Below are 27,351 nucleotides of genomic sequence, written 5' to 3'. Positions count from 1 at the left end.
GCCATTAACAAACCTACAGAACAATTTGGATTCTTCCTTACATTTGTCAATTATATATTTTCAAAGTTCCTTTCTTCCTCTCTGCATATTCCTACTGTATATATTCATTTCTAGTTCTTTTATATTCTTCCTTTGATATATTATTACCTCTCTTCCTTCATTTGTTCCATGCCATGTCCTTTTCTTTTTTTGCTATCATGCACCTTCTGGTAACCAATCCTTCTTCCTTTTTTCTTTCCCACTTACTCTTGGAAAATGTTTCTCCACTCCTGAATTATAAAGGTCTAGAAAGACATCCCACTTCTTCTGCGTCTCTCATTTCTCTGTACTTTCTCCAATCCACATTTTCGAAAAATTTCCTCAGTCCAGTAAAGTTTGCTTTCCCATAGCTGTATCTTCCCTGCCTATGAAGCTCATCTCTTGGCACCACGTTCCCTTTTATCATCTGGAACTCAATGACCACATGATCACTTTATCCTATAGGACACTGATATTTTAAGTTTTCAACTACCTCAGGTTCTTTAGTTAGTATTAAACTAATCTTAATGGCATGTCATCTCCTCTGAATCTAGTCTCTTCTTTGACCCATTGGGTCATAACATTATTCATTCCAATATTTAACAGTATAGTGCCCCAGGAATCTTCATTGTTTCCCGAGTCCCATTCCTCCCAGTTCACCTCTTTACAATTAAAATCCCCCATCATAATTATGTTATTGCTTTTCCCAATCACTTTCTTGAGACAGTTAACCATGTCTGTCGACATCTCCTGATATTCATCGTCCTTCCATGTCCTTGTCTTAGGGGGTACGTATACCACTGCAAAGTCTCTCTTGCCATTCTCTCCATATTTATCACTTCAGCCTTACCCTCTCCCAGTTCCCCACTTTACACACTGATAGTTGTTCTTCACTGCTATCATCATTCCTCCTCCCATTTTTTCTTTTCTGTCTCTTCTCCACAGTTTGTATTTGCCATCTCCCGTATGGATCTCAATATCCTCTTAACTTTATAACGCACATGATAGCTGGTTCATGTAGCCTCAAGTAATCATTGGTTTCTAACCTTGCCAATATTAACCCATCAACATTAGTATATGCCACTTTTCAACTTTTTTCACTGTTCTTTATTCCTTCTTCTCTCCCTCTCTCCTTCTGTACCACTTCCTCAATTTCTGATCCATAACTCTTCAATAGAACATTGTCTTCTCCTCCTCCGTTCTCTGTTCGTTTTTTGCCTTTGCTTCCTTTAATAGCACCTTTATCTTTGCTCTTTCTTCCTCATTTGTGTCTCTCCTTATCCACACATTCTTGAGCTCTTCCTTTTCTGATAATTTCCATGTAATTTTGTTTACCATTGCATGAGACTCAAACTTTACTTTAGATAGCCTCGCCCCTCCTTCCTCGTACTTTCCTAGCCTAAACACTTCAATCTCTTCTTGAGCTTCATTGTTACCCTCCATAACTATTGATACTATCTCTTTTGCCTTATTCAGTTCTTCTCTTTCCCTTTCTGACCTTAGTCATCCGTTTTTCTTTGTCCTGAAATTATCACGCATTTTTTCTTGTCCACTACATCCCTGACTAATAATTTTCTACTTTTTAGTACCCTAACCACTTCCTTTTCCACTTTTTCCCTGCTTTGTTGTTCTATAATCTCCTTCAAATTTATATTTCCCTCCTCCTGGATTTTCTTCCACCCTTTGTGCTGCTCCTTGATTTCCTTAATATGTTCATCATGCATCTGTGACTTTGATTCATGCTCATCTAGTTTACTTTTCATCCTGTCCCTGTGTGTATGTGTGTGTGTGTGTGTATGTGTGTGTGTGTGTGTGTGTGTGTGTGTGTGTGTGTGTGTGTGTGTGTGTGTGTGTGTGTGTGTGTGTGGTGTCTCCCGGTGGCTGCGCGACTTTCAACATTCGGTACAGAGGCAGACGGCCGCTGCCACCGAACATGTACTCGTGGTTTGCAGTCTGTGTTTGATGGTGGTGGCAGTTAGGAAAGAGTTAGCCAGGCAGCTGTGCGATACTGGACATTCGGTTGGGATGCATACGGACGTTTTGACGCCACTAGCAGATTACAGCCGTATTACTCAGGTGCTGGTGGTTCATTGGGAGTGATCGGACAAGCGCGCGGCTTTGACCATTCAGTACAGGGGCAGACGGACATTTTAGCTCTGGTTGTGGGTTACAGACTACTTCCCACTCATGGCTCTAGCCCAGTGGCAACGATACAGAATGTTTTTGAACATGTCGGCTGGCCGACCAAAATTCTCGAGAACTTTTTACGTCTAGACAATAGCAAGTAAATTCAGATAAGGGTTTAATAGAGCCAAGGCCCACTGTCCGGATAATGAACACATCTGGATACTGAGCATCTGGATAAATGAGGGACTGCTGTACTGAAAAATAAATAACAGACAACACTACGGTACTACAAGGAAACTATTTATTCAGATCAACATTTGTTCCTGGGGGTAGGGGGGTTTCAAGAATACTCCCCCAGTATCCCTGCTTGTCGTAAAAGGCGACTAAAAGGGTTGGCGGAGGGTTAGTGCCCCTCCCCGGAAAACAACTAACTAAAGAAACAAACAAGAAGCCTCGGACAAGGACTGACCAAACGTTGACGACCCAGGACCGGACAAAGGACTTGGTAATGTGTACATGGAATGTAAGAGGAGCGAATGATGAGGTGAAAGAGAGAGAGATTGTCCAGGTGCTTGAGGATGCGAAAGTGGATGTATGTGGAATAACTGAAACAAAATGGAGAGGAGAAAGTGTGAGAGAATGGGAGTATGGATGGGGTATATGTGCAGGAGTAGATGAGAATGAGAGGGCAAAGGAAGGAGTGTGTATAGTTGTGAGTAAAAGATGGAAGAAGAGCATAAGACAGTATGGATCAGTTGGGTCATGGATTGTGTGGGTAAAGTTGAAAGTTGGAATACAAATGTGGGGGATTGTGTGTGTATGCGCCAACGCAAGATCGTGCTAGAAGAGTGAGAGAAGAGTTCTGGACAAATGTGGAAGTGTGCATGGAAAAGTTTGGAAGGAATGAGAGAGTGTTTTTGATTGGTGATATGAATGGTAAAGTTGGTAATGTGAAGGTGGATGGAATAGTTGGTGAGTGGGGTGTGCCTGCTGAGATAGATGAGAATGGGAGTGCGTTAGTGGACATTTGTGCTGGGAGGGGGTTGGTGATAGCCAATACCCTCTTCAGGCATAAAATGATCCACAGGTATACATGGCGAGTGATGAGAAGGGTGGGTGGTGAACTGAGTGAAAGGAAGGCAATGATTGATTATGTGTGTGGATGAAAGGATGCGAAGATGTGTAAAGGATGCAAGAGTGTATAGAGGTTGGGGGAGTGGACTTTCTGACCACTACTTGGTGGTGGCCAGAATCAATGTCCAATTAGAATGGAGGAATAGAAGAAGGGAAAGACGAGAGGAAGGAGTAGTTGCAAGGAGAGTGGAAAGGTTACAAGAGGATGAGAAAAGGCAGAGTATAAGAGAGAAGTGGAGGAACGATTGGGCAAATATGAACTGGAACAGATGGGAGACGTGGAAGGTGTGTGTAAGATATTTACAGAAGAAATATGTGCAGCATGTGATGTGGTGTGTGGAAGGAAGAGAAGACGGAGGGGGGTGCAAGGAACAGCGTGGTGGACAGAAGAGGTGAAACAGGCTGTGGCACAAAAGAAGAAAGCATACAATGAATGGTTGAGAAATAGGGGCGTGGAAGAAGTTGAGAGGCGGAAGAGAGTTATATGTGGAAAGGAAGAGAGAGGTGAAGATATTAGTAAGAGAGAGTAAGAAGAGAGTGGATGAGGAATTTGGAAGGAATTTGAGTGTAAAGTGGAGGGACTGTAAGAAAATGTTCTGGAGAGAAGTGAAAAAGAGTAAGACAGGGTGGAAATGAAGTTAGCAGGGGAGTGAAAGATAAAAATGGTAGATTACTAGTGGAGAAGGGAGAAAAAGTGAGCAGATGGAGAGAACACTTTAAGGAATTGTTGAACGTAGAGGATGGAAGTAATGTGAGTATAAGTGGCTGGGGAATGGCTGGGAGAAGGAGGGAGGTGAGAAGACAGGAAGAAATTAGTAGGATAGAAGTTGTGGAAGCAATGAAGAAAGTTAAATCGGGAAAGCCCCAGGAATTGATGGAGTGTGTGGTGAAATGCTGAAGCATGGGGAGAGATAGTAGTAGAATGGATGTGGAAGATGTGCAGATTGGCCTGGGAGGAAGGTAGAGTCCCGGAGGATTGGAAGTCAGGTATAATTATTCCCTTGTACAAAGGAAAAGGGGAAAAAGAAGTGTGTGGTAACCATAGGGGCATTTGTCTTCTTAGTATAATAGGAAAAGTGTATGGTAGGATACTTATAGACAGAGTAAGAGAAAGAACAGAGAAATTAGTTGGAGAAGAACAGGGAGGCTTTAGGAAGGGAAGAGGTTGTGTAGATCAGATATTCATTCTTAGATCTTTAGTGGAAAAGTTTCTAGAGAAGGAAAGAAGTTGTATGCGGCTTTCATGGATTTGGAGAAAGCATATGACAGGGTGGATAGACAAGGATTGTGGAAAGTGTTAAGAATATATGGAGTAGATGGGAAGTTGTTGAATGCTGTGAAGAGTATGTACGATGGTGCGAAGGCTGCAGTGCGTGTGGATGGTGAACTAAGTGAATTTTTCTCTTTGAAAGTTGGTTTGAAACAGGGATGTGTCATGTCTCCATGGTTGTTCAATCTGTACATGGATGGGGTAATAAAAGAGGTACAAGGTAGGGTAGTGGATGTTGGAGTGGCCCTGGTGAGAGAGGATAGTGTTTGGAAACTCCCTGAACTGTTGTTTGCAGATGATACTGTGTTGTTGAGTGAAGACGAAGGGGAGCTGCAAGGCTTGGTGGATGAGTTTGAGAGAGTGTAAGAAAACGGAACCTAAAGGTGAATGTAGGGAAGAGTAAAGTGATGGTCTTTGAGAGAGGTGAAGTCAGTGAATGTACAGCGAGGTTGGATGGTGAGGAATTGGAAAATGTGAGTACGTTTAAGTATTTGGGTAGTGTGATGAGTAAGGATGGAGGTTTGGAGGGTGAAGTGCTTGAAAGGGTACAGCAGGGAAGAAAGGTTGCTGGTTCCTTGAAAGCAGTGATAGGAAACAGGGAAGTGAGCATGGAAGTAAAAAAGTTACTACATGACAGTATTGTGATACCAACTCTAACGTACGGAAGTGAAGCTTGGACATTGTTGGAAGGACACAAGTCAAGAGTGAGAGCAGTGGAAATGAGTTATTTAAGAGGAGCCTGTGGAGTCACGTGGAGAGACAGGCTGACGAATGAGGATATAAAGGAACGTTGTGGTGTGGATGTGGATGTGATAGGAGAGCGTTGAGGAACACACTGAGGTGGTTTGGCCATGTGGAGAGGATGGAGGGTGAAAGACTGACAAAGAGAGTGTATGTGAGTGAGGTGGAGGGTGGAAGAGGGAGGGGGAGACCGAGGATGAGATGGAGGGATGGGGTGGAGAGGTATATGAGAGAGGGGGGTGTGAGTTGGGAGCAGGGCAGTGAAATGGCGGGGGACAGGGCGACTTGGAGGCGATTTGTTTGTGGCCACCCCAAACGGGATTGAGGCGTCAGGCAATAGATAGATAGATAGATAGAACATTTGTTCTAAACAATATCAATATGAAGGCATGTCTACCAAGGCTACCACCTTCACAACCAAGTTTGCCACTATGTCTCAGTCTGGAGGTCCAAAAGCATCACTGTTAAAATAATAAAAAGGAATAATTGTCTATCAATCAATCTATATGAAAGTTAGATACATAAATATAGATAAATTTTCTAATACTTGTGTGACTGGGTGGTGCTGCAGTCATTCTGGCTATGAGAAACGGTTATGACATAACTGAGTTATGAGACACCTGTTCACCTAACACTTCATAATCTGCCATGTAACACGCTACTTTGTGACAGTAACAGTACTCAGTGATGACATGTTCATACCACCACAAGTGCAACACTCATATGGAAGAAATTTTCTACTATGTAAACTTGTCTGCTGTGTTCAGACTACCAGCAACCAACACCCCATTACAGCATTTGGAAGTTGAGGGGCGCATTTGGTGGGGGTGAAGGACAACCAGGGTTCCATTATGTCCGCAACATGCTCGTCAAACAGCACAGGAATATTGTTATATCACTACTTCCACAAAAAATACTCGTATGTAATTTGTCATATAAATTATTACAAGGTGAACAAAATCACTCTCTTCATATTTACCCTTTGTTATTATAATGTCTGTAAGTGCTATGGGTAATGTGGTATTTTTTTTGTTTTTACTTGATCAAGGTTTAGAGTCTTGTGTTGGCCAATTAAGTGAAATTTTGATAAATAACACAATATGGGTTCAAAGACCAGCACACAACTTATAAAATATTATTTAATTTAGATAACCCCATTAGCAGGACACATTATGTAGATCACTGTTATCCCCTATCAAGATAGCCAACACCTAATATGAACCTCTACGTGTGTAGTAACACTATAACAGGAATGCTTACGTGGGGGAGAGTGAGGGGATGACTGCTGGAAGCTACAGCCATAACATGTTAACACTAAGCCAATTTGGATGCCTGATGACATATTGTGTCACACTTGCATTGAAGGGTTAATCACTGGTTGCACTGAACCAACTTCAAACAACAGGAATTGCAACTGTCGTAAAACCATGTTCAGTGTTTATTGTAGATAATTCTATGAAGTTTTGTAGCTGCAACCTCCACCAGCATTAATGAAATACTTACTGCTAATGACATGCTCAGTGAGGTGGGGCAGGGTGTGTAACCTTGAGTAGTGCGTGGCGGCCGTGGTTATATACATAATTTGTAACATTCCAATGTGTTCAGAAATCCAATGGTTATGTGTCATATTTATACAACCTCATAGATCTTACTTAAAAGACAATGAAATTACATCTCTACGGTTCTTAGGTTCTCACAACAGCCATGAGGGCCCTGGCCGAAGCTAGGTCTTTCCTCATCCAACATTCTGCATTATATCTTTAAAGGTTTCTTGTTAATTGTAAACACCACAGTGAGGAGTAACACACTTTAATGACTGAATCACCCAGTAATTCCTTCTCACATAAATAATGCATCTTGTACTGTCTCCTCCACCTTCTCAAACACCTACAAGTTTTACAAATCCTGTACCTCTTCTACCCCAACATAAAAGCCCCAATCACCCACTGCCTGCCTCGCCCAACTCTGCTTCCAATACATGTTCAGATATTCGGGTGGTTCACACCTCAGACAGCCCACACAATGAAACCATTGGGTCGCCAGTGCGGCAGTGGAGGCAACTGTAGTCCTTCATATCCTTGAGCTGCTTCACTTACATGGCCATTTAAATCCCCTCCCAAAACTACTATTTCATTGTCCCCCATACTACTTACTACATGTCTTAAGCAGGGGTCAGTTCTGGTGCCAACCCTTTTCCTGGTTCATATTAATGATCTCTTATCTGTCACCCAAAATCCAATCCATTCATACGCAGATGACTCAACACTACATAGTTCATTCACACTCAGACACCCATTTACAAAGTCTAATATCTCCACCTCTCAACTCAGTACAGCCAGCTCCATGAATCAAGACCTATCTACGATCGGTGAATGGGGACAAAAGAACCTTGTCTCTTTTAATGCTAGTAAAACTAAATATATACAATTTACTAATAGACAGATATTGCCAGATTCGTATATTACCTTCAGTGCCACAAATATTCCCATCTCCAAAACTAATGAAATTCTTGGCGTTTCACTTAACAATGCCCTCAGCTGGACCTCTCATGTTAGATCACTTGCTAAAACCGCCTCCAAGAAACTTGGATTATTGTACAGAGTCTGTAACTTCTTCGCTGATGACCAGTTGGCTATAACTTATAAGAGTCATGTGCACTCTCAGCTTGAATATTGCTCACCCTTGTGGAATGGATGTGGAGAGGTTGCATTAAAACAACTAGATAAAATTCAGAACAAAGCTGTTAGAATTATTAACAACCCTGCCATTACAAATAAACTATCTCCCCTCCAAGTAAGAAGGAATGTTGCCTCCCTTGCATTAATTTACACATTTTTTTTGGCAAATGCTCAGATGTAGTTGCGTCCATGGTGCCACCTCTCTATGCATTCCCTCGTGCTACTCGGGCATCTGGTAGCGCTCATGACTGGAATGTCACTCACCCATATTGCAGAACTTCTGCCTATCAGAATTCTTTCATTCCCTGAACTGGATCTCTCTGGAACTCACTTCCCCAGAGTTGTTTCCCTCCAAATTTCAACCCACAGTTGTTCAAGTCTAACTGTTAGATATTTTATGAACAGAGGACACCAGTAATCTGGTGTATGGGTTATTTTTTTTTTTTATTAATTTGTTTTTCCTTCCTCCATTCTGTTATAAAAAAAAAAAAAAAATCCTAAAATCTCTCCTTCACTATCTCATCCAAGCCTGCCTGTGGAGCATACGCTGATATAAATGCCACCATTTATCCCATCGAACAAAATTTTCATAACTATTATCCTGTCATAACATTCATGACATATTCCACCCATTTTTCCCCAACACCCCCACACCACTATATCCATCTGTCTAACCCTGCCAAAATAACTTGTGATAACAATCCCTCCCTGCAATCGTTCTAGCCAATCCTCACCTATACCTGACTTCTGCACATATCTCACATTCACCCACCTCCTACTCAGTGCCTCATGGAAAAAAGATACAGTTGAAAATGGCCGGCACTGGGAGGGTCACTCAGCCTCCCACACCCTTGGCACTGGGGGCCCAAAAGCTGACATAAGCTCTGGCACAGAACGGGTTAATGGCAGTCTGGAAGGTTGATGTCATGAGGAAGTCAGAAGGGTGAAGTCTCCCCCAGTCAGGTGTTTATCACAGTGGCCTTCCCCTACCACAAGAGTCCATTCCCAAGCTCCAAAACATTTCACTACTGTGAGATGTTCCTATGCGCTGTTCATCTATTTTCATCCCATTTTCATTTGTCTTCCAAGATCCTACTATTTTTTTTCTTTGTATTATTCTCTTTGAATGCTTTACTATCAGTGTGCTCTCTTCTTTCATTTGAGTCCCTTTCCGCATCCACTCTTGCTATCCCATCACCCTATATCTTATCCCACCATGTTATATCATTTGTTTTATCTGCTGCACTCACCTCCTCCATGTATTCATCAGACACTTGCTGGTGTCCTTGTTCTTCACTTTGTATTTTGCCTTGATTGCTCCTCTCTCTCTCTTTCTCTCTCTCAGTCTTAGTCTCATTCCTCACAGCTTTACCTTCCATACCACAGCCATATGAAATGACAGACTTACCGATCTTCCTCTCACCACTCTCATAGCCACAACACTGTCAAGCACCATTCTGTACACAAGAACATAATCTGTCAGTATCAAGTGTATTTGTGTGCATCTCTATGCTTAAACTATGAGTTACAAATGCACAATCTCCTTTCCTGGCACATATTTCAGATTAATAAACTAAAATGTTAACTATCTATCTATCTATCTATTGCCAGACGCCTTAATCCCGTTTGGGGTGGCCACAAACAAATCGCCTCCACGTCACCCTGTCTCCCGCCATTTCACTGCCCTGCTCCCAACTCACACCCCCCTCTCTCATATACCTCTCCACCCCATCCCTCCATCTCATCCTCGGCCTCCCCCTCCCTCTTCCCCCCTCCACCTCACTCATATACACTCTCTTCGTCAGTCTTTCACCCTCCATCCTTTCCACATGGCCAAAATGTTAACAGCTGTGATAATTTCACCTGTTTTCCTTGCATATTCTGTCTTCTTTCTTTTAATATTCTGCCTGTTTTCCTTGAATATTCTGCTTGGTTTCTTCAAATATTCTGCCTGCATTCTTTGAATATTCTGCCTCTTTCCCTGAATATTCTGCCTGCCTACTCTGAAAATTTTGCCTGCTTTCTTTGAATATCAATAGTATCCATTGGAGATGATTGACTATTTCTGGTGTAACTAGAGCTTCAAACATCTGTGTGATCACTTGGTTGACTGTTGGTTGTGATAACCTAAAATTGTGTTCCTTGCACTGCCACATTTTGCCAAATACCAAAGGGTCAGAGCAGGTTTCATTTTAGGGTAGACAGAGCTACTTTGCCGTATGTAGTTGGTTATCTCATTTCTCACCAAGTGTGTCATAAATATAATTCATTCCCAGTATGAACAGTATCATTTCCTAACTCTCCATCATCGTATCCACTGAGGATGCCACTTCGTGGTGAAAAATTCCACGGCTGGTGTATGCAGTGGTCATGTGTTTATGTTTATACCATCACTGACTAGCCTCTTGTAAACGCCTCCTAATTCTTTCAAAGATGCCCACACCGCGAGCAGCCTTGCCACACTGGTAGGGTTCAGTTCACAGCATTAGGAGCACTTCACAAGGTGGATAAATAATTCCTACAGTTGTTCACAAATTTGAGAATGGTTCACTGCCTTGCAAATTCACCGGGCCTCTTATGAATGTTCCCAGCTAATGATAAATACAGGCCCTGGTTTTGCCATGGCTTTTTTCTTTTCTTCTGTTTTTAGTCATTTTTCATTTGTTTCAATTCATTTTTAAATCGTCGTTTTTGTCAGAAATAAGTTTTCTCGCCGTGGGAATAGGGAAGGGGGTTGAAAATGGCAAGATAAGACATTTCCAATAAAAATGATCATTAAAATAATTGAAACATAAAAACGTTTCATTTGAACCAATATAAAATAATAAAAACAATGGTGAAGTTAAAAAAGTATATATCATTAATTATTTATGAGTACTGTATTATACAAGGCAAAGCTATCCAAGAAGAACAAAGAAGGTCCTGTGTGGAGTATGATAAACAAGCGCCATCCCCCTAAAAATCAAGATAATGCTATCCCACAGTCCCTCAAAGTATGTACAGTCTGTCCTTGTTTAATACGGTTAATTGCTTCCACACCCCTACCGTGTTAGAGAAATTTTCGTGTTACAGGGACTCTTGAAACCCCTTCCTTATGCTCCCCTGCCCAAAGTTCACCTTTTCCCCCCTTGTGGTGTAAAGTTTTTTTTATACCCCCATTTTAACCACCTAGAAACCATTAACATGGTTTTTAAAAAAATTATAAAAGAGTATCATTACAGTTAAAAGCCACATTTCAAATACAGTGGAAGCTCGATTATCCAGGCTCGGATTATCCAGCTTTCGGTATATCCGGGCCGTGACCCAATGGTTCAGTGGTATAGTAATTCATAGAATTATCCGTACGATAGCTCCGGTTTAAACAGGAAGCATCCAGTTTCTGGGGAGAGAGGCATGGATAAACCAGAGAGAGTCTTGCTCACCCTGCCCCCACCCACACCTCCTGCTCACAACTCGATCACAAGGGTGGTAGGATGGAGTTTGGTGAGGCAACTGTTACTCCTGATGTAGCCTAACCTTGCTTAACTACTTAATAATTTAACCTAACCTGACCTAACCTGGGCTCCAGTTGGGAAATTGGGAAACTAAATCCACTTTTGTGTACGATGAGTTTCACCCATTATGCCCGAAGCAATCGTAGGTACGGCTTAAAGAACGTGATAAAAGAGAAAATCTTTCAGCAAGAGAAGGTAATTTACTACCCTCAAAATAGAAAAACACAGAAAACAAACTGGAGGAATATGAAGTGAATTGGTGAGGTCTTTAGGCTGTATGCTTAGACGAAAAGTAACGGGTTTCCTAGTTTTAGGGAACGAAATGAAACAAGAATGTCTGCTAATCAGAAAAAAAAAATATATATATTTATCATGTGTTCTCGTAAGTTAGCATTGAGTTCTGCATTTTTCGTTAGGTATCGCGCCTCCCAACACATTTCGGACCAACAGAGCATTGTTATTTCTTCCTCTTACATTTACTCTTCACTCTTTTGTTCGTTCTTAAGTGTACTGTATGTGTGAAAGAGAGAATTAATACAAACAATAATGCATTCCATTAACCCCATCATAGCTGTCAGCCTCGAACAATGCTTTACTGTACCGGTGTCAGGGATGTTGGGTTAGGGAGAGCTATAAAAAACTGCGAACAATTATGGGAAGGGAACGAAGGTCACTGGTATGTTTTCACGACCCTCCTCTACCATCTCAATCAGTCAGGCGGCCTGCCACTTCATCTCAGATGTTTTCGCCGATATATTTAAATGCTAATGTAACATGCACCTTAATTATGAGTAAGTTTCTTCCAATATGCCGGAAACAAACGTAGGTAAGGCTTAAGGAACGTTATGATAATAAGAAAACAAACTAGAAAAATACAAAAACAAACTAGAGAATATGAATTGAATTGGTAAGGTTATTACGCTGTATGCTTGGACGAAAATTTAAGTTTCACAATTATAGGGGACGAAATGGAACAATTATGTTTACCAATAAAAAAAATACTTTCATCTCACGTGTTCTCGTAAGGTGGCATTCAGTTCCACATTCATTGTTCGATGTCGCTTCCCAACACATTTCGGACCGACAGAGCATACAGTTATTTCTGCTCCTTACAGTTAAGTGTACATTTATTGCACATTCTTTTGTTCGTTCGTGTATGTGTGAAAGAGAGAGTATTGATACAAACAATAATGTATTCCATTAACCCCTTATGGCTGTTAGCCTTGAACAATGCATTACTGTACCGGTGTCAGTAACGTTAAGTTAGGGAGAGCCATAAAAACTGCGAACAATTATGGGAAGGGAACCAAGGTCACTGGTATGTTTTTACGACCCTACTCTACAATCCCAAACAGCTCGGCGGTCCTTTCATCCCAGATGTTTTCGCCGATATGTTTAAATGCTAAAGTAACATGCACCCTAACTTTATGTTTAAATTCTAATGTAACATGCCCCTAATTTTCTTTCACGAATCATAACAAATCACAAGATGGGTTTAGGGAGGAGGGGAAAAAGCCAGGTGTACCAGACGAGTCTTTTCACATCTGTAAGAAAAAGAAACTGACTTCATAACTTTGAAAAAATGGTTTCAAGGTCTGCCACGGGAGTACACAAATTTCTGAACTCACGAACATTGAGTATTTGAGGGGGTAAACATACGCTTTGCTGTAAGCAGTAAAAAGCACCTTACCAAATCAGTTCATCCTGATAGTCTGTTATATTTTTCTGATTATTTCTGGGTTGGTAAATAAACATTTCTTGTTAAATCTTTCCCCGCTGTTTTTATCTGTTCTGGTGTGACGACTCTTTGATTCGTTAACGTAATGGCAGAAGACACTGTTCTAATCTAAGTGTTTAAACCTGGCCTAACCTAGCTTAACTGCACCTAATAATGTAACCTAACCTAATCTTCAGTTGGGAAGTTGGGAAACGAAGTCCACATTTGAGTACGATGAGTTTCGTCCATTGTGCTGGAAACAATCGTAGGTACAGCTTTAGAACGTGACGATACTAACAGGGAGGAAATCTTTCAGTAAGAAAACGTGATTTACCGAACTGAATATAGTCTGAAAAATACTGAAACAAGCTGGAGGAATATACATTGAACTGGAAAGGTCTTTCTGGTACTTAAGTGTACATTTACCGGTAAATAAATCAGTCTAACAGTACAGTACTTGTGTTTCCGCCGGATTAATCGTGCTTTCGGATTAATCAGGCACCCCTTAACACCATATAGCCCGGATAATCGGGCTATCTCTGTACCTTATGGGAGGATAAGAGGAGACATACTATGCCAGAGAGGAGGTAGAGGGGAGAACACTGGTTAAAATCCTTCAAAGTCAATAGCACTTATAACACTTCTCACACCATCATCCATGTTATCCATGGCTTCTTCTTCCTGCTGGCGTTCGATATCCTCTTCCTGGAGTTCAGCAGCAGCTTGTCTGGCAAAGTAGGGTGTGGTGAGTGACTGTTTACATCGACTCACTCATTCGGTGTGCATATGATTGTAGACGTTGAAAACCTCTAACATCTGCCTGATCTCTTCATTTCCCTTGATTGGCTGACAACGCTCCTATGATTCATCTCATCACCGCCCGCCCAATTCAAATAAGTGTGTTAGCTTCATGAATGGCCGTGTTAGTAGCGATACTGCTACCAGAAAATTGTACCATGTTAGACCATTTTCGTGTTGGCAAAAACCATGTTAGACAAGAACAGACTGTATGGTAGTCCCTCATTTATCCGGACATGCAGTATCCAGACGTGTTCATTATCCGGATGCTGGATCTTGGCTCTAATAAAACATTATCCAAATTTAGTTGCTATTACCCGGATGTAAAAGTCTCTGAGAACTTTGGTCGGCCAGCCAACTTGTTCAAACATTTGGTATTGTGGCTGCTAGGCTCGAGCCGTGAGTGGGAAGTAGTCCGTAACCCACAACCAGAGCTAAAATATCTGTCCGCCCCTGTACTGATGGTCGAAGTCACGCGCTCATCCAATAACTCCCAACGAGCCTCCAGCACCCGAGTAATAAGATTGTAACCCACAAGTGGTGTCAAAACATCCCTATGCATCACCAATGAATGTCCAGAGTCTCACGACCACTGGGCTGTTGTTCCCAACTGCCACCATCGTCGAACACAGAACACAAGTCAAGAGTACATGTTCCGTGATAGCAGCTGTCCACCTCTCTACCAAACATTCAAAGTCGCCTGGTCACAGTGAGTTGTGTTTCCGCATGGCCACTCGGCATCAAACAGACTGCAAGCCACGAGTAAATGAATGGTAAAAGCACCCGTTCACCTCGTGACAGAAAGGGGAGAATCCCGACCACAGCCTTGCTTCTACCCGCCTCCCGTCCCTCCTCCAAACCCTCTCGGCTTCCCTCTCACTCCCTCAGTCCCTATCTTCCTCCGTGGTGATAACACACATTTGTGAGTTTTAAATTTTTTTTGCAATTTATTCGACTACTATTAGTCATATCGAAATTCCACAAAATCCTCAAGTTCATAAAATTCTGTATCGAGACATATGCTTAACTCTTGAGAGGTGCTGGCAAAATTTTCCACAAGGATGGTTGGAAGTTATATGAAGGTAAGTTTTACTCCTGAACACTTTATTTTCACTGCATTTCTGTACTTTTACTTATCAGTTTTAGGTGTTTTTATTAGCTTATAGTATAAACACCAGCAAAGATGTTGATATACCATTTATACCAATATAATCAATTTCTGGTGGCATATTTTGGCCATGGAATATTTTTTAGCCCCGGGAGTAATCATTCATCACAGAAAACTGATTTTCAAACCATCTTCAGGTTTTTTGTGGATTTCTGTTGTTTATGCATTGTTTTCTTGATCTTTAGCATTAACATGGAGAATCCTATGTGTGTTTGGATGTCTCAATATGGCAGAATGACTGGAAAACAATGCCAAAATTAGGAGGGGTACTGTACATAAAGTAGTGGATAGGTAGAGTGTTTTTTGGTTTTCATTTTTTTTTTTTTTTTTTTGCATGGTTTTCTTGGTGTTTAGCATTACTTTGGATATTCCTGTGTGTGTTTTGATGTCTAAATGTGGCAAACTGACCTGAGAATGGTGCCAAAATTAGAAGAGGTACTGAACATACAGTAGTGTATAGGTAGACTGTTTTTTTGGTTTTCAGTGTTTTTTTTTTTTATGGTTTTCTTGGTGTTGAAAATTATTTTGGATAATCCTATGTATGTTTTGATGTCAAAATATGGCAGAATGACTGGAAAACACTACCAAAATTAGGAGGGGTACTGTACTTAGTGTATAGGTAGGGTGTTTTTTTGGTCTTCAGTTTTTTTTTTTTTTTTTTCTGCATGGTTTTCTTGGTGTTTAGCATTACTTTGGATATTCCTATATGTGTTCTGATGTCGAAATATGCCTGAATGACCAGAAAACACTGCCAAATTAAGCACTGGTACAGTACAAATAGGTTAGGTGTAGGTTGGAGGTTGAGTATAGGTAGGGTCTGGGTATGGTAGGGGAATAGTGTTCATTGTCCAGATGTTGCCACTACCCAGACATGCCTTTGGCTCTATTATGTCTGGATAAATGAGGGATTACTGTACTTTCATGATGAGGTGATGGATGTTATGAAACACCGTTGACCATAAGGTTGGAAAGCCATGAAAACAAACATCATTTTCAACCAAAGCGTGCTCAACCTGCATTAGGAAAAAATATTGGAAGAGTATGATACTCAAATGACAATGCGCATTAAGCTGAAACATAAGCAGGGTTTGGTTACCACGTGCCCGGGACATGGCCAGTGTGCGTGTGATTGAACTGCGTTAGGTTCATTTTTTTTGTTTCTAGTTACTCTTACATGCAGTGTGATAGGTCGTTTGGGGTAACTGAAAAATGTATATGGTTGCATGATATAAATCTGACTGCGGATGACTACGTTGTTATCATCTGTTCTGCAAGCCAAAAATTCAGGGTCTTGCACTTGCAGTGAGACTTTTTAGAACTCCAAGCCCTCACTAAGGCTGTAACAATCCAGACGGTCCTCAAGGACCGCTACGGTGCTAGTGATGCAGTGGCCACCAAAGTACCGTATATGTGCAGCCTCACCAGCAAACCTTTGTGCATGGGAACTTCCACCCGGACACTGTAATGGTGAATCTAAAATACAAAGAGGAACATTTGCAGAAGAAGATAAAAACAAAGAGCCTGAACTTACTCCTGAACATCCTTTGTCCCTCCACTAAAAAGGGCACAGCTGGAAGGGTTTTTGGCATGGCAACAACAGCTTTATGATCATGTATGTGCACAGACGAGGACCAGGAGGTGGATGACCCACACTGTAACACCACGGACTATGTATATGATGAAACTGACACTAGGTAAGTGCCATATCCCTCGCCTGATTGACCCTTTTGTTGATGACTTTGGATTAGACACGGACTACGATACTGATAGCTAATGGAATGGATAATGGACCAATCCCTCACACATCACCACTGCAGCAGACAGTGTGAGTACTGACCTTGTTTTAACAATAAAAAGAATAACCACTACAATACTAACCACTATTTTTTTTTTTTTTTCCTCTGTCATTGTCTATGGTTTTTTATTTTTCATTATTTACTAATTCTGTCAAACATCATCATAATTATCATCATCATAATCCAGGCCTCCTTTCCCATCCTTGGACAGGGTGAGGAGTAGCAACGGTCGATAAGGTTATTATTTTTATTGCAATTTGCTTTTGCTGCAACAATGTTCTTGAGTTGTATTTACATTATTCTTCTTATTATTATTATATTCCTTTGTTTTTATTGCATTAATATTGGACTGTCTCCATCAGGGGAAATCCCTTGGTATAGGAACCTTTGTTATTATTACCATTTTGCTTGCACCTACAACTTGTTAAATACTGTAACACACCACCAAAGTATGTAAAATCATGGTGTTGTGGCTGTGTAAACTATTTTCATAGCCATGAGAATGTCTACTGTTCACAAATCACACAGTACAAGTACTTGGTAGGCAAATAAAATGGCGATATGAATAATCTTTCCAAACTTTATGAAGGTTATTTTCATTGATGACAACTTCGCACAAAATTTTGCGAAGTCTAGTGACATTCAACTTCATTTTAAAACAAAAGGGAATCCTCTAGCTATAGGCCTACGGTACTAGTTTATGCATTATTGCTGTAAGTTGCATAACTCCATCCAACATATAACCGCGCTGACTAATATTTTTTTAATTACCTGAAATGGGAAAAATAAAAAAAAAAGCTGTTGGAGAATGTAGAGACATTCAGCTTTAACATGCTGCAAACAGTATCATCCTAGCTATAATAGTTTTGGTGTTATCACTAATCAAATGTTACAAACTCTGACTGCATTTTTTGGCACTTTTAAAAAATGGTGTTTGGGTGTTATATACCATGCAGTGCCTCAAATAACCTTCACAATTATAAAGCATAAATTTTTTTTCTTTTAATCCCTGAAAAGCTAGCCTGACTTGCCAGATTTTGAAAATCTGTGGATTCCTTTACAACACATAGCTAATGAATTTGCAAATATTACTAATGTAGCTACTGAAGAAATTTGCATAGTGATGTACAGGTACTGATGAAGCCTGTGTAGTGAGATACTAGGCTACTCATGATGATTGTGGACTGAAAAAAAAAATCAACAATCAAGAGCTTTTTGGTGGTAGGTGGTGGCAACCATCATCCACTCACTTGATGTAGTGTTGCCTACTTCTTCCTTAGTCTTTATCATTCTTTTCCTGTGCCTGCCCTCCTCTCTTCCTATTTCTCTCATCTTTCCTACCACTTCTTATTGCTTTTCTTTCCTTTACAAGTGGCTTTACATTGAGTGACAAGCCAAATGGTTTCCTGTAAGCCAAGAAACCATTTACAGTGCTGGGTGGTAACCAAATAACCAAACCATACGTGCTCCCTATGAGTCAACAAGTGGGTTGGTGGAGGGGTTAATGCCCCTCCCTGTAAAACAAATAACTCAAAGTCAAATGGCCTCCCCTTATGGGATTGTGGTGTCTGGCAATAGATACATAGATAGATAGATAGAAGAGCTTTTCAGAATTTATCTATCTATCTATCTATTGCCAGACGCGTCAATCCCGTTTGGGGTGACCACAAACAAATCGCCTCCAAGTCGCCCTGTCCCCCGCCATTTCACTGCCCTGCTCCCAACTCACACCCCCTCTCTCATATACCTCTCCACCCCATCCCTCCATCTCATCCTCGGCCTCCCCCTCCCTCTTCCCCCCTCCACCTCACTCACATACACTCTCTTCATCAGTCTTTCACCCTCCATCCTCTCCACATGGCCAAACCACCTCAGTGTGTTCCTCATAACGTTTCCTATCACATCCACATCAACACCACAACGCTCCTTTATATTCTCATTCGTCAGCCTGTCTCTCCATGTGATTCCACAGGCTCCTCTTAAATAACTCATTTCCACTGCTCTCACTCTTGACTTGTGTCCTTCCACAGTGTAAAATAATTCCCAAAATTAATGCAAAGTTTCTCCTTTGGTCATGAAAACAAAAGTCAGTTTTGAATAATGGTAAACATATGCTTTATCTGATGCAGTAAAAGCACCTTCCCAAACCAGTTCTTCTTCCTGATAGTCTGTTATATATATTTTTCTGATTATTTCTGGGGTGGTACATAAGCGTTTCATGCAAAATCTATTTCCCGACTGTTTTTAGCTGTGTTCCACTGTGTCAACTCTTTTGATCTGTCTGCTGTAATGGCGGAAGGGACTCTCCTAACCTAAGTGTTTCAAAGTCAAAGTCAAATGTTTATTTAGCCATAGAGATTACAATAGTTGACATAACACTTAGTCTACTAGCAGCTGAGCCTTTTGAGAGTCCAGGAACTCTCTTTAAAGGCACCTTGTTTTTGCACTTTTGGTAAACATCAATTGTCTAGTAAGGCTAAAACTACGATTTTACTAAAGCAACTGTATGACTTTTAAGTAATAATGGTCATCCCCAAATGACAATAGTTTAAGATTTTAATAAGGGGTATATACAAGATAGCACTACAACAAAACAGAGGTAATTTTTATATTAATACCAGTAAGGCCATACCACGTTGAGTACACCGCTTCCCGTTCGATCAGCGAAGTTAAGCAATGTTGGGTCTGGTTAGTACTTGGATGGGTGACCGCCTGGGAACACCAGATGCTGTTGGCATCCCTACGTCAAGTGGGGTTGGTGGAGGATTAGTGCCCCTCCCTGTAAAACAATTAACTCTAAGCCCTTGGCCACCCAGACTGGGATACATGGCGTCTGGCAATGAATGAAAAATGAATGAATAATAGTAACAATAATAATAACTACCACAATACCAATAATAATAATAAAATAATAATAATGAAAGTCAACTAATTTTAAAAATTAGTACTTTGATAGTAAGTAGGATTTATAAGCAGATTTGAAAGATACAGCCTCGCTTAGTTCCCGAATGGCCATTGGGATACCATTCCAAACTTTGGGTCCCTGATAAGTGATATGTGACTGGGACTGGGTTGAAGCCATGAGCGGTATTTTTAGATTACAGTTATTTCGGTGATTATACCGATCATTCATATTAAAATCAAAGTAACTGTTAAATGACAGGTTGTGCTGAGACTTGTAAACAAACAAAGCAGTGCAGTAGGACTTTATATCAGGCAATTTTAGGATACCCAATTTCTTGAAAGATGGATTAGTGTGGTCATATTTGCGTAAGGTTTCCATTATACGGACCGATTTCTTTTGGGCTATAAATAAGCGGTTTAGTTGTGTCTTATAAGCACCACTCCATACATTGTTACAATAAAACAATAAAGGAAAAATCAGTGAGTAATAAATGAGCTTAAAAGACCGTGTTGATAGTTGATTACGAATTTGGTACATGATACCACACTGTTTGCTAATCTTTGTATGGAGAAACTGGATATGTAAATGCCATGACAAACGTTCATCAATTATAACACCAAGGAATTTTATACTGTCCACTCTTTCAATTGACTGGGCACCTATGTAGATGTTGGGTTGATTTGCAGTGCTTTGTTTCCTTCTAAATATAATGTAATGAGATTTGCTTATGTTTAGCATGAGTTTGTTGCTTGTTATCTATTTTTTAATATCCGTTAGGCTGCTATTTACAACATTTGATAGTTCATTGAGATTTTGGTGGCTTGCATAAAAGGTACTATCATCAGCAAATAGTACTGGGTTCATATGTGAGGTAGCGTACACGATGTCATTTATGTACAAAATAAACAAGAGTGGTCCTAAGACTGACCCCTGGGGAACTCCAGATTCTACTGGCATACAGGTAGACTGGCACTGTTTGTATTGCACAAACTGTTTGTGACTGGCTAAGTAGGAAGCAAACCACTGATTTGAAGTGCCTCGTATACCATAGTAGTCAAGCTTCTTTAGTAATATAGAGTGATCAACTGTATCAAAAGCCTTGGCCAGATCTAGAAATACACCCAGAGTAAATTTAATTTCATCAAATGAAGCCTGCACGCCCTTGGTGAATGACAGCAAAGCACTCTCGGTAGACAATTTTTCCCTAAAACCAATTTGTGAATCAGTGATAATATTGTTGATGGTGCAAAATTGAATTAATCTACCATAAACCAATTTCTCTATTATCTTACTGATTGCTGGCATGATTGAGATAGGACGATAATTGCTTAACAGCTTACGATCATCAGCTTTAACCCCTTAAACGCGGATCGTCGCGTTTGCGACGCTCGGCGAAAAGGACATAGTGGCGGATCGTCGCGTTTGCGATTCTAGTAAATTTTGAATAACCGCGGGCAAGCAGGCTCCAGCTGGTATTGTCTATCAGTACCACCACCCTCTAGCTACAACTAGCATACTTTACCTTTGTACTACTGACCTCCGTTGTTGCCAAGTATCGCGTTTTCCCCCCGTCCCCCCCCCACCACGGCCCGGCCAGCCTGGCTGTGATACATGGCAGCGCTCTGAGCGCTCAGAACTGCAAATCTGCGCTCTCCTCTCACAAGCAGTTTATGCTACTAGGAAACGCTTGTTTCCCCAGTTGTAACACTAGCTTTTTTTCTCACGGTTTGCCCCTGTTTAGTCAGTTTACTGCAGGCTTTCAAAGTGACATTATGGTGAGTTCTAGCTCTTCCCAGTCAGTGCAAGCGGCCGACAGGAACGAGAATAAAGTGGCGGGCGTAAGGCAGAATAAAAAGCGCGCCGTGGTGATCTTTTAGGAAGTAATATGATTGAAAATAATGTAGTATACATGTTTTTAGCTGTGAAAATGGAAATGTTTGTTGAGTGACGGGAAGACCGCCACCACAGTGCATGTCGGCCGTACGCTCCGTTGATTTTAGCCGTATTTTCAGTGCTTATTGTACAAATACGGATTCCAAACTACCTTTACGTTGTAGTATAAAGTTTACTGTGACAGAATGAGGCTGTGGTAGAGGGGAAACTGGGTTGCTGGAGGTGTGAAAGTGAAGATTTGGTTACCCAACTTTGCAAGTCTCCACAAGTCCTTGGGTAGTCCATGAAGGCTAAACACCTGTCCCTGGAGAAAGCTGAATGTAAGTACTATCTGCCATACCAAGTATAATGTTCTAGGGTTAATCTCTGATTTTTGGCTAATATTTTCCTACAGGTACTCAGACCGCGATACAACCCCGCCACTCGGGGTGGAACGACTGTAAACAACCGCATTTAAGGGGTTAAAAACTGGAATGACTTTGGCCAATTTCAACATGTCAGGAAACTTTCCAGTCTCAAAAGATAAATTAAAGACGAAGACAAGTACAGGAACTACTGTAGATAGGCCATTATTTTCTTAATGATGGACATGGGGATACCGTCATATCCGGGACCAACATTCCGTAGATTTTTTATAGTCTGAGTAACTTCATGTTTGGAAACTCCCTGTACTGTTGTTTGCAGATGATACCGTGTTGTTGAGTGAAGACGAAGGGGAGCTGCAAGGCTTGGTGGATGAGTTTGAGAGAGTGTGTAAGAAACGGAATCTAAAGGTGAATGTAGGGAAGAGTAAAGTGATGGTCTTTGAGAGAGGTGAAGTCAGTGAATGTACAGCGAGGTTGGATGGTGAGGAATTGGAAAATGTGAGTATGTTTAAGTACTTGAGTAGTGTGATGAGTAAGGATGGAGGTTTGGAGGGTGAAGTGCTTGAAAGGGTACAGCAGGGAAGATAGGTTGCTGGTTCTTTGAAAGCAGTGATAAGAAACAGGGAAGTGAGCATGGAAGTGAAAAAGTTACTACATGACAGTATTGTGATACCAACTCTAACGTACGGAAGTGAAGCTTGGACGTTGTTGGAAGGACACAAGTCAAGAGTGAGAGCAGTGGAAATGAGTTATTTAAGAGGAGCCTGTGGAGTCACATGGAGAGACAGGCTGACGAATGAGGATATAAAGGAGCGTTGTGGTGTTGATGTGGATGTAATAGGAAGCGTTATGAGAAACACACTGAGGTGGTTTGGCCATGTGGAGAGGATGGAGGGTCAAAGACTGACGAAGAGAGTGTACGTGAGTGAGGTGGAGGGGGAAAGAGGGAGGGGGAGGCCGAGGATGAGATGGAGAGATGGGGTGGAGAGGTATATGAGAGAGGGGGGTGTGAGTTGGGAGCAGGGGAGTGAAATGGCGGGGGACAGGGCGACTTGGAGGCGATTTGTTTGTGGCCACCCCAAACGGGATTGAGGCATCTGGCAATAGATAGATAGATAGAACTTCATGTTCAGTAGTAGGTGACAAAACGAATACACTGTCTTGCCTATTGCGTAAATATGAATAGAAATTAACCTCAGACTCTCCAACAGACTCAGCAAGTTTCTTACCAACACTGACAAAGTAATTATTAAAATGGTCAGCTACTTCCTTAGGTTCATATACCTCATTATTGTTTACTAAATAAAAGCAATTATTTCTTTGTTGTGAAGAAGGCTCATTAAGGATAGAGTTTATTATACACCATGTTTTTTTACTATTACCTATATTTTCACTTATTTTATTCTTATAGTAATCTGACTTTGCCTTTCTGATTTTAGCTGTGATTTCATTGTGCAGTCTGCGATACTCTGCACCGTACGTAATGGGTTTCTTGGCACACTTTCTTTGAAGCTTGTTTCTTTCTCGGATCATCTGCCTAATATCTGCAGTAATGTAGGGCTTATCAGCATGTTTAGATTTAATTATTTTTTGTTTTAACGGAAACTGGTTATGAAATACAAGAAAGTAGGACGTTAAAATTACAATTACCTATGTCTGGGTCTTTAGCACATAAAACAAGGTCCCAAGACACTTGACTAATTTTTTCTTTAAATGTATTTATACTACTTTCGTTAAAGTCTCTGTACTGGAGGAGAGTTTGTTCACCTTTCGGTAAATATGGTGTGGATTTGAACACCGATACAACAGGAAAATGATCCGAAATTTTATTATATATAATAATGCTTGTGATGCAGTTTATGTAGTCATTAGTCCATATATGATCTATTAGTGTGGCGGATGTTAAAGTTAGGCATGTGGGTTTATTAATAGTGTTATAAAAATTATGAGAATAGCACACAGATAAAAGGTTACTGACATGTGGGTTTGTTCTACTTTTAAACAGGTCGACATTAAAATCACCTCCGATGTAACAAGATTTACCTGCCGAGCTGACTAAATCAATAATGTAATGAAAGTCGTCAAAGAACTTTGCGATATTAGTGTTTGGGCGTCTGTAAATAATCCCTAAGACTATGGAATTAGTACTAAGATAAACTTCAATAAATATGGTTTCAATAAGTTCTTTCTTAAATATCAAGTCATTTTGCACATTACATGAAAAATATTGTTTTATAAACAAAGCAACTCCACTGTTTCGAGAGCAGTTATTTGCGTAGACACTGTAGTTTGGGTTACTAAAAAGATTCTCAGTATCATCCGTTAACCTTGTCTCACAAAATCCTAAAGCGTCAAAATGAAATTGAATAGGATTTATGCACTGATCCAAAAATTCGTCAAAATGCAGTGGTAGGCTTCCTATATTTTAGCAAAGCAATGAAAAAATATTTGTAGACTGATTTATGTGCGTAAAAGGTGAATCAGCGAAATAGTATTCAGTTGTTGGGAGGTTCATGTTACGAAAATTTAGCATAAAACTATCCGGATCACTGACAGATGTATGATTATTATTATTGAAATTTAAGAGAGTAAAACACTGTATCAAGGTTATCCAACGAAAAACTAGGTTCTCTAGTATCATTTACGAAAAGTGTGCATAATTCTGCGTCATCTAAATTACCGTATAAAATGGTAGAACATGGTTATCAATATTTAACCCGCCCCGTCCCGGAGACGTGAATTCATGTCCTCACATGATGTGCCTTCATATCCCGGAGACATAAATTAACACGGCAACATTGCAAGGTCCCTAATTTGCACAATTTTCAATTTAATTTGCATAATTTTCAATTTTCGCGAGTGATTTTTGGCACGTATACACGGGACACCTTCCTCTACAAGATGCCAGGCAGGGACAATCCCTTACCCAGCATGACCTCCTCCCCCCCCCCTGCATGCCCTTTTCTCAGCAATTCACCTGTTATCAGTGACCTGGCCAGTAAAGCCATGTCATGCCACGGTACGAAATTCAGGGCCAGAGTGATTCCCCAATCGATGACAATGTGGAGGACAAACATTAGAGGAAGAAACAGTCAGAAATGATGATCAGGTAATGTGGCAAAAAAAAGGTCAGGAATGGTGATGAGTTAGTGAGTGAAACAATGCTTATAATGCCTATATTACCGTTTGAAAACCAATATACTCTCGTACTACATAAAAATTCGTACCAAATAAATAAATAAATACCGTTTATGAGTGCTGTGGAATAGTTATCCTCCCATTGAACTCGTTTTCTTTGCAGCCAGCCTGATAGAAAACCCTGTAAGGTAAGGAGGTACTCCTACCTGGATCGAGTATTTTAAACCTCAGGTGAGCAATTTCTCTATGAATTTTCAATGTTTCTCACCAAAAGCAGACGTTTGAGCCAAAAAAAAAAAAAAGGTCCAAAAATGTCGGGACTGGGGCGTACCACTGCCCAGAAAATGTTGGGATGGGGGGGGGGGTTAATAGTTTGTAACAACAGGGTTTTACTCATTACAAAATTTTAGGACCTGTTTATACCTAACCTGCTTCTAGTTTGTCTTGTTTTAGGTGGTGAGGCAATCCCAGGGTCAACTCCACCAACTGCCCCTTCTGAGTACGTTTCTCTAACTAAACCTAACCTAACCTAGCTTAACTGTACCTAATAATTTAATTTAATCTAACCTAACCTACACCTGTTGGAAAACTGGGAAATGAAAACCACCTTTGAGTACAGAGTGTAAGATAAACAATCGTACGTATGGCTTTAGGAACATGATGATAAAAACAATGGGAACTTTTTATGCAGGAATAGGTAATTTACCACCCTGAAAACAGTCATAATAATACTGAAAACAAACTGAAGAAATAAGAATTGAACTGGTAAAGTCCTTCTACTGGTTCAAGTAAAGCCTACGTTTAACCGGATAATTACTACACTATACAAAAACTGAATAGTGCTTCACAATTATTTGATAGGGAATGAAGCATTAAAACAAACCTGATCCAAACAAGCACACAGGGTAACTCTTTACCAAAAGTACACAGCAATTTCACCTGTATATAACAAACTCACAAAGTGAGTAATTTTGGTACAGACTGTATTCAACACAGATAGTTAACTAATGAACTGTGACTGCAAGAAACGACTGGAAAAAGACAACATAGCCTAAACATATTTTTGGGTAGTTAAGGAAGTGGCCAGGCCACCCGCGGCAACATTTACTGATGGTCTCTCCAACTGCCGGCGTTGTTTACCAACCATCTCTCCAACTGGATGCATCAGTGTATCTCGTGTCAAAGCGATGGCAAACTGAATGATTTAACCAAACCTAATACAACCACATCTAACCTAATCCAAACTAACCTCACTTGCACTTGACAGCCAGCTTTCAAATCTAAAAATGCACATCATGAATGCTAAATATGGCCGGCTACTGGCAGACAGAGAAATATTTATGCTTTCTAAATCCTCATTTATAGCTTTCAGAAATATGTTTATAAAAATCCCCAGTAGCTGTGGTAATCCTGGAACAAAAAGTAACCTGTGAAACATTCAATTGAAAATATGAAAAGGCCGTGCCCGTTTGGTGAAGAATTAATGTTCTGTATATTCTTCTAATTTAGGACATCAGACATGGATAACACAGTAACTTACTGATGGTGTCTATCCTTTAATGATGCAGTGAACACCCCCCACACGATTGTCCTGACAGGGAAAATGGTCAAGCACACCACACCAATGATTATTAAACAGTTGACGCCACAACATTGGCAACACTAACACCACTGATGCTGACTCCGCCATCTTTCCACTCCATATTTAGCTCGTGTTTTATTGCTCTATTATAAGAACTTGGCAAAGTTCTATATATTCCTAAGTGCCCTGCTAATAATTTTGAACGTACCGGTATGCATTAAAATGTTTAGATTTCAAGTGCTCTTTTACTTGATTTATGAAAAGAAATTGTTGTTCAGAAAGACGGCGGCCATACTGCTTCAAGGTTTGAATGTTGCCCTTTAGTTAGTATCAATGATGTGTCTGTAGAGTGTACACATCACTCACGGCCATCCGCCGTTTTCTCAGTCGCCTCGGACTGCACACGCGAGGTCATCTGCTAGCTCCCAAGAACGATTTGGTTTTCTCAGTGGCGTTTCCGAGGCCTGTGACACGGCCATTATTGGAACAATCGGGTGGAAGCACCCGACTGTTAATCGGGCAGGGTA

At 40.7% G+C, this 27,351-nt stretch overlaps 1 protein-coding gene and 1 non-coding gene across 2 annotated transcripts in view; one reads left to right on the top strand and one right to left on the bottom strand.

The window, feature by feature from the left end:
* The window catches only part of LOC145407480 (uncharacterized), a 273,053-nt gene that overhangs the window by 45,710 nt on the left and 199,992 nt on the right, over positions 1-27,351 (bottom strand). The gene's annotated exons all lie outside the window — the stretch shown is intronic.
* On the top strand, positions 19,558-19,678 carry LOC145407629 (5S ribosomal RNA). Its single transcript, XR_013898779.1, has one exon. It is a non-coding gene; the product is annotated as a 5S ribosomal RNA (ribosomal RNA).

The sequence above is a fragment of the Coenobita brevimanus genome, chromosome 73 (assembly GCF_032717465.1).
Source record: "Coenobita brevimanus isolate Jiangsu-jjx chromosome 73, ASM3271746v2, whole genome shotgun sequence".
Lineage (NCBI taxonomy): Eukaryota > Metazoa > Arthropoda > Malacostraca > Decapoda > Coenobitidae > Coenobita > Coenobita brevimanus.
This window is presented reverse-complemented; position numbering and strand designations above follow the sequence as displayed.